Raw genomic sequence first — 9,377 nt, 5'->3', positions numbered from 1 at the left:
TTCTCATTCTCTTTGGTTGCTAGTTCCTCCTCCTCCCATCGGACCATGCCTGCTGGTATTCATGCCCCTGTATAGTAAAATGATGAATCTGGGCTGACTCTATGGAAAGCAATATATATGGCAGAAGTGATGCTGTGTGACTTTTGAGTTAGATCATAAGAAGCCTTGCAGTTCTTGCCTTGGTCTCTTCAAAACCTGTTGGGGGATGCTAGCTGACATGTAAGAAGTCCAATTACCATGTTGTGAGGAAACTGAAATTAACCAACTAGAGAGGAAGATGCTGGTCAACCCCTAGCACTTCCAGCCATCCCAGATGAGATGCCAGGCATAGAAGTGAAGGGACCACCTTGGAGATTTCTGGTCCAGTTGAGTTTTTAGACAACTTCAGCCCCAGCTTCACCTGACTGCAACTGCATGAGAGATCCCAGTCAAGAACCTCCCAATCAAGTTCAGGCAACCCACAGAAACATAAGAGATAACAATTCATTGTTTTTAAGGCATTAAGTTTTGGGATGGCTTGTTACACAGCAATAATAGATAACCAGAACATACGCCGTCCAGCTTCCCATCTATTTCTTAATGATTCTTCTGTATTATTTCTGCTACATTTTGAGTGAGTCAGGCTGTTGTGAGCTAGCTTGGGAACCTGAATGCTAGCTAGAACATTGATGCTGAGAAATTGTGTTCCACAATGATTGGCAGGAGAGAAAATGTATGGCATTCTAACATAATTAAGCATTTCTGTGAGTGGTCCAAAGAGCTAATGCACTTGGCTGCTAACCAAAAGGTTGGAGATTTAAGTCCACCCAGAGACTCCTCAGAAGAAAGGTGTAAAAATAACTTGGGGGTGTGTCTGACCTCCTCTAACTTCATAAGGGGGAAGGAGAATCAAAATCAACGGCCCAAGCTTACTCCAATAAGGCCAGTGTCAGACATGCCTCCTCTCTTTGCCATCTTTACCAATTCTGACACTAACCATTTCTCCCGCTGCACTCTCTACTTCTGTGCTGGGTTTGATAATTCATTGCAATGGCCACACACAACTCACAGAAAGTACTCACAATTATGGGGTTTATTAGGGAAGTAACAGGTTACAATTCAGGCTCAGGAACACCCAAGGATACAGTTCTTCCATCAGCACAGCCTCTTCCCTCTTCCCAGATGTGCTCACAGGCATGCCTCTCTCTGGCCCCAGGCCTCTGCTCAAAGGTACTCATTTTTCTCTCTTTGTGGGCCGGGAAGTTCACCACGCTGTCTCCTGCTATCAGGCCTGTGCTGCTGGGCCTCTCCTACTGATTCTCTCCTGCCATCGCTTCTCACTGTCTTCAGGGTTACAGCTCACTTTCTTTCTGTCTCCTGGTCCCAGAAACTTCTCAATGCAGGAATCCTGCATCCAAAAGACATGCTGACTCTTGGCTGTTTTTCCCTGGTGGTGGTGGGGTCCTCTCTTTCCTGCTTCTGGGGTGTCCTAAGGGTCGTTATGAGTCGGAATCAACTCGACGGCAATGGGTTTAATGGGGTGGCTCATTTCAAACCCAGCGGGATGGCAAAACAGACCAATTCCCTTGGTGCGCCTCGATTACCTTATCTGCACAGGCCTCTTCCCCCCGACCCCAGTCACCTGGGTGGGAGTTACAAGACCATGGCCAGAAAGGCCACACAAAAGCGATCCATCACACCACAAAAGGCCTGGCAATCTACCTCTAAAACACCAGCCATTGAGAACCCTGTGTAATGCACTTCTACTCTGATACACACACACTTGCACTCAATAGCTGTTAAGTAAGAATTTAGGTTTAGAAAATAGGTATGAGAATGAGTATTGTTCTTCTTCAGAGCTTCTCGGGGGCTGGTACTGGCGGATATTCCTGTGTCAGGATGTCCTTTGATTGGGTGTTCAAAGAGGAGGAGTGCCTCTAATAGAATTTCTGTCTCCGTCATGTGAACTGCTTCATTGAGGTTTTATTTTTTTCTTGGACAGCAAATTTATAATTGCATTTAGCAACTATTTATAGTTGCAATTAAATTAGAACGCTCTCTTTTCCCAGATAGGAATACCAAAACCAAACAGTGCCCTCAAAATTACCCACATTTCTAAGGTAAGAGGGTGTTGACGATCAGTTCTGTGTTATAATTTGATTCTGCTCCATTAGGTTCTCTTTTTCGACTAATTACATAAACAGCAGTTCGTAGCGTTTGCTTTTCCTTTCATTCTTGGATCTTCAGATATAGATGTAGGTGTATGTAATCCATAGTCCAACCCTGGATGGGCAGTTACACATTTGCTTTATTGGTTTGATACGAACACATTTGTTTTACAGCTCTGTGCTCATCCTTTTGCAAAACAAAAATATTTAAGAGTTCCCAGACATAAAAATATCCTCAGGGCCTTAATAAAGAAAAGTCACCTTCCTATTAACAAAAAACCAAACCTGTTGTCAAGTTGATTGCGACTAATAGTGACCCTATAGGGTAGAATAGAACTTCCCCATAGGGTTTCCAAGGCTGTAATCTTTACAGAAGCAGACTGCTATGTCTTTCTCTGGCGGAGTGGCTGATGGGTTTGAACCACTGACCTTAGGTTGGCAGCCAAGTGCTTATCCACTGTGCCACCAGGACTCCATATCTCTCGTCTTCCAGATGAAAAACAGATGCAACCCTAGACCTTCAGAAAGAATGTAATAGAACATGGGCTTCATAATGCTCAGGTGCGTAGCTGGTATAGACTTTAATTCCCTTCTACTAAATCTTCACTTCCCATGCAGGAAAGCCTAGCACATCTGAGTGCACACCCATTGATGCTGAAATGGACCTTGGCGTTAGACTCTCTTGGGTTTAGTTTCTAGCTCTCATTATATAGTGGCTGACGTTGGATATGGTACTTAACCTTTATAGCCTCAAGTGCTGCCATAACAGAAATACCACAAGTGGATGGCTTTAACAAAGAGAAATTTATTTCTTCACAGCAAAGTAGGCTAAAAGTCCAAATTCGGGGTGTCAGCTCCAGGGGACGGCTTCTCTCTCTTTCAGGCTTCTCATCAGCCTTTCCCCAGGCTAGGAGCTTCTTTGCATAGGAACCCCAGGTCCAAAGGATGTACTCTGCTCCCAGCACTGCTTTCTTGGTGGTATGAGGTCCCCAACTCTCTGCTTGCTTCCCTTTCCTTTTATCTCTTGAGAGATAAAAGGTGGTGCAGCCACACCCAGGGAAGCTCCCTTTACCTTGGATCAGGGAGGTGACCTGAGTAAGGGTGGTGGTATAATCCCACCCTAATCCTCTCAACATAAAATTACAATCACAAAATGGAGGACAACCACACAACACTGGGGATCATGGCCTAACGAAGTTGGTACACATATTTTTTGGGGGACATAATTCAATCTGTGTCATATGTAATAGGGGATAATAACGGAACCTACAATTTAAAGTTGTTTTAGGGGGTTACTGAGCTCTTGGTCCTAAAGTGCACGCAGCAAATGCTTAATAAATATTAGGTATCAGTTCTTGCTCAGGAGCTTTTGGGGTAGATCGCTGTTGTATTTTCACTTATTGAAAAGGTTAGAAGCGTGTTGATCTGCATGCTCAGAAGATGTCTTGGGTCTAACACGTCATACCTGAAGAACCTGGGCTGCCCGTCAGTCTTTCTGTCATCTAATCCATCAGTCAGAAGCACAACTTTAAGAATACTATTTCTCTGCTCAGAAACTTCATTGGCTGCTTGGACCCAACCACAGTCAAGTCCAAACTCAGCTTCCCATTCAAGGCCTTCAGAAGTTGGTCCCCTGGGTCTGTACCTCTAGATTTATCATGTTCTTTCTGCTCTCCCCAAAGGAGGTCAGTCACATGCTCTTCCAAGTACACAGCTGCCCATTTTTTCTGACTTTGCCCACATGGTTCACTTTTTCTGACTTTGCCCACATGGTTCACTTTGGCTGAAATGCACGTACCCTTCCATTTCTTTCCTTTTTTTAAAGAAGCACGGTACTCATGGATGATATTGTTTATTTTATGAGCCAATCTTTTATTTAGGTGAAAGGTGACCTCTGGGAGTAGTTTCAGTTCAAAGTATAAAGAGTGTCTCGGGGTGGTAGTCTTGGAGTTCCTCTACTCTCTGCTGGTCCAGTAAGTCTGACCCTTTTTTTTTCTTTTTTTAAAGGATTTGAGTTTCGTTCTACAATTTTCTCCCTTTCTATCTGGGACCATCGATTGTGGCCCTGGTCAGAACAGTTGGTAGTGGTAGCCAGGTACCATCTAGTTCTGGTCACTGGATAGGTGAGGCCATGGTTCCCATAGGCAATTGGTCTGGTAGACTGCTTTCTTCTTTGAGTCTTCGGTTTCCTTCTTTCTCTTTTGCACCAAATGAGTAGAGACCAATAGTGGTCTCTTAGGTGGCCACTTGCAAGCTTTTAAGAACCCAGACGCTATGTAACAAACTAGGATGTGGAACATAAACTTTATAGACATTTCTACCACTCGAAGTCTATCCATCCTTCACTGTTGCAACAATTGTTGCCTCCCTGGAGCCCTCTGTGATCATTAAGGTTGTGTGTCGACTTGGCCAGCCCATGATTCTTAGTGGTTTGGCAGTTATGATGTTATTTGGCAGTCGCATTATGATGTGATCACTTCCATGATGAGATTTGATATAATGTGATCACCTCCATGATGGGATTTGCTATGAGTAGAGTATCAGTTGAAAGGAAAGGGAGTTTCCTTGGGGGTGTGACCTAAATAGAATATAAATGGACTCTCTGGCAAGGCTCTCAGGCTTTTGCTTGCTCTGGATCCTGCAGCTGGCTCCTATTCTATCTGACCTCTGGTTCTTGGAACTTGAGCTAGCAGCTTACCTGCCATCTTGCCTGCTGATCTTGGGATTTGTTGATCTTTGCAGGCTGTGAGCAAGACCCCTGCTGTCTGACCTGCTGATCTTGGGTTCGCCAGCCCCTGTGACTATGTGAATCAGGAGAAGCCTCTGTCCTGACACATGAACTTGGGACATTCCAACCTCTACAATCTTGTGAGCTGTTTCCTTAATATAAATTTCTCTGTTAGTATGTATTTATATACTTTACTGGTTTTGCTTCTCTAGAGAACCCAACCTGAGACATTCTCTCTTATTTCCCCTCCTGGAATTATTTTATTCCTCTAAGCTTCTAGCACATATTGTATATACCTCAATTATGCAACAATCACAACCTAAAAAATTTCTCTTATTAATGTAAGCTATATGAAAGCATTTCTTAGCCATGTTTTTATTTCTCACAGTACTTAGCACAGTTAAATCAATGCTTCTCAAACTGTCTGAAGAATCATCTTTTTTTTTAATGCAATCTGCTGCATTCTGACATGTTCATGAAATACAGTAAAAAGAATTATTAGGGAAATGAAATAAAAAAACTTACAAAATACAAACTGAAATATTGCATTATAGTCAATAGATATGTAGTTACCCTCTAAGAGTGTTATAATGGTATCTAAGCATTTAATCTCTGTGCTTTTTTCTGACCTGCTATGTAAAACACTGATATAAGAAACAGTTTATATAAAAAACGAACAAAAATATCCGTTATGATTTAGTTGATTTTGACTCCTGGTGACCCCACATGTTACAGAGTAGACCTGTGCTCCATAGGGTTTTATTGGCTTTAATGTTTATGCAGGCAGATTGCCACACCTTTCTTCTGTGGTGCCGCTGGGTGACTTAGAACCTTTATGTTAGTAGTTGATTGCAAACTGTTTACTTCAAGAAACCATTCATAGACGGGGACAAGTTTGCAAGCCCCGCTTTGAGTAGCATAAAAAAAAAAAAAAATAGATCTATGTAACTGTGTCCTAAACACGTTAGTTAAATAAGTAAAACCATGGACTAGAGAAACGTTATATAATAGTTTTCCCCTGTGCTTCTCAATGATTGTTTGTTTCAGGGGCCATTCCTTAAGAATGTAAGATGATTAATTATTATTATTTTATTGTACTTTAGATGAAGGTTTACAGAGCAAATTAGTTTCTCATTAAACATTTAATACACATATTGTTTTGTGACATTTGCTGCCAACCCCATGACATGTCAACACTCTCTGCTTCTCGACCTTGGGTTCCCTGTTACCAGCTTTCCTGTCCCCTCCTGCCTTTTCGTCTTTGCCCCTGAGCTGGTGTGCCCATTTTGTCTCATTTTGTTTTATGGGCCTGCCTAATCAATGGCTGAAGGGTGAACCTCAGGAGTGACTCCAGTACTGAGTTAAAGGGTGTCCAGGGGCCATACTCTCAGGGTTAAGATGACTAATTATTGATAAACTGTCATGAAATTTGCTCACATTGGCTTGATGGTTTCTGAATTTTATTTTGATGCAATTAAGCAAAGAAAAATCTGATTACAGTTTTCTTAGTGAAAGAAAAAAATATACAGTGGGAAAATTGTTACATGTCCAAAGTTCAGAGATATTCCCTACTGGAGAAAAAATGAAAACTCACTGTTGGGCTCAGTGTTCTGCCTTAAATCATTTAATTTCAAGAAATATCTTCTAAATTGAAGAAATATATTTTTTATATCACACGATTTACATAGCTAGTCAGAAATTACAGTGAAATTTCATTAAATCACATCTAGGGAATTTAAGTGAACTCAAGTAAGCAAATTAAGTGCTGAGTTAATTAAGTTGTTAATTAGTTAATTAACTGCTATAGTTTTAAGTGATGCCATTAACAAACACATAAATTTCAGTTTTACTTTCCTATATTTAGAAGGTCTTCATGGAACTGTAAAAGCTTGAGGGCCTAATTCTTTCCACAGAGTTTTGAACCAAATACTCACATATTTGTAATAAGATTTTTCTTATTTAGGGTTGAAGGCATTTTAAAACAATTTGTCTAATTGCTTTTTTTTTTTAAAATAAATCAGAGGATACTCCCGTTTGTTTTTTCTTGTATAAAATAGAATATCTAAATGAAATAAACATGAAAATCTTCACAGTGCGTAACCATTTTGATGTATGCCACCACATTTCTTTTTGGTGTTGCTTTAAGCATGAAGATCTTGGGAAGGTGTGTTCCAGTTATCAATAGCTGTAAAACAAATCATTCCAAAACATAGTGGTTTAAAACAATAACCATCATTTATTTAGTCCATGATTTGCAAGTTGGGCAGAGCTGAGTGGGGATGGCTCATTTGTCATGACTAAGACTGGATGATCCACTTCCAAGATGGCACGCTCACATGACTGATGAGTTGGTGCTGGCTGTTGGGTGGAAACTCTGCCAGGGTTGTCACCCTGGGCCTTGGTTCCTCTCCTGTGGGTCTCTCCATGTGACTGCTTGAGCCTTATCACAACATGGCAGCACAGTCCCGAGAGTGAATCGCAAGAGGCTTGGGCAGAAGCCAAAAGGCTTCTTTTGACCTAGCTTCAGAAATTGCAGAACATCGCTTCTGAAGTATTATATTGGTCAATCAAGTCACTGAATTTACCCCAAGGGGAAGGTAATTGGAATCCATCTCTCAGTGAGAAAAATAGCAAAGATATAAAGGAGTAATCAAATTTTGTAAGTTGAGAAAGACTTGTACGCTCACATAAAACCAAAAAACCCAAACTTGTTGCTGTTGAGTCGATTCCGACTCATAGCAACCTCATAGGACAGAGTAGAGTTGCCCCATAGGGTTTCTAAGGAGCAGCTGGCGGGATTTGAATTGCCTACCTTTTGGTTAGCAGCCGAACATTTAGCCTATGGGCCACCAGGGCTCCAAAGCTCACATGGTAGGCTCTTGTACTGAGAAAGATGGAGATTTAAATTTTTTTCTCAGAGCTACCTCACGATGAGCTGAACGTTATGAATAATACCACAAGCAGATAATGTAGTGGAAGGCACACTGGATTTGGACAGAAGATATGAATTTGAGTTGAGGTTCTATTGTATCATCTGAGAAATACTAAGAAAATTATTTAACCCTTCTAAGACTCTGTTTTCTCATATTTAAAGGGAGGATATTAATATGCACCTAATCACTGTACATTCCAGAGCAGCTGAGAGGTTCAAGTAAGTTACTGTGTGGGAAGGTGTATTGTAAATATGGAAACAAATGATATGTTTATGGCATTTTTTCTTTTTTTATTGTGGTAAATATGTATGTAAGCAAACATTTGTTCTTTCAACATTGTTCATGTATATCATTTAGTGACGTTAATTGTATTCATCATGTTGTATAACCATCACCATTATCTGTTTCCATCTTTTTCATCGCCCTTAACAGAAACTCATTGTCTCCTAAGCAGTGAGTTCCTTTCTCTTCCCTCCTTCCCACCCCTGGTAACCGCCAATAACCTTAGGTCTGTATACATTTGCCTGTGTTAAATATTTCATATAAGTGGAATTATACAGTATTTTCCCTTTTGTGACTTATTTCACTCAGTGTGGTCGTTTCCATTGTTCATCCACGAATATATAACAGAACTTCATTTCTCTTTATGGCTGAGTAATATTCCATTGTATGTATGTGACACATTGTGTTTATCCATTCATCTGTTGATGGACATTTAGGTTATTTCCATCTTTTGGCTAGTGTGAATAGTGAATAATGAACATTGGCCTGTATTTATGGCATTCTTATTGCCAGTATATACCCATTGTAATCTCTCTTCCTTGTACATGTCTGCTTTATATTAGTTTATATTGGATTTTTATTTATTTGTGTATATTAGTAACCCAAAATTCTTGAAGTATTATGTTGCGTGAATTTGGGAAATCTGCACATACCTTGAGAGGACTGAACCATAGCCCAGAGATGAATGTAGGAGAGAGGTCGTTGCCCACTCCTAGAAGTTTGGACTTTGGTGATGGGATGGGTCTGGGGAAGTATAGGCACATGACCTATATTGAAAAAGTACCTGTGAGATAGTGGTGCTAGCTACAAGGGTCAGCTGAGTTTCTGCACCACCTAGGCCTTAAATCTGGGAGCATGAGCCATAGTGTAAAAGGAGTGTCATTGGTTGCTAAGTGTCCTGAGTTGCTGGTAGTGACCATGGCTATGGCCCAACAAGGGAGGTCAAAATGATCACAGCTGGTCTTAGGAAGGTCTTGTCATTAGTGAACAATGCTAGGCAATCTGAGAGAAGCATTAGAAATGAAGAAAGAAGGGGGAAGGAATTGACTAAACCTTGCGTAAGGGTTTGTAGAGGTAGGTACTTGGGACATAGGATTTTGATGCTCAAAAAGAGATAGCAAGACAATCCAGTGTCTCTCTCATGAAGGTAAAACAAAGTAGAGTGCCCAGACTAGTCATTGGGAAAGAATGGGCCTCATTGATTGGGGATTGTTTAAGTGTTGACTTGGCAGAAGTAATGGAGCCATGGAGATTCCAGTATAATCTATCCAGGCCTTTTTTTTTTTT

This window comes from Elephas maximus, chromosome 9 (genome assembly GCF_024166365.1).
Source record: "Elephas maximus indicus isolate mEleMax1 chromosome 9, mEleMax1 primary haplotype, whole genome shotgun sequence".
NCBI lineage: Eukaryota > Metazoa > Chordata > Mammalia > Proboscidea > Elephantidae > Elephas > Elephas maximus.
This window is presented reverse-complemented; position numbering follows the sequence as displayed.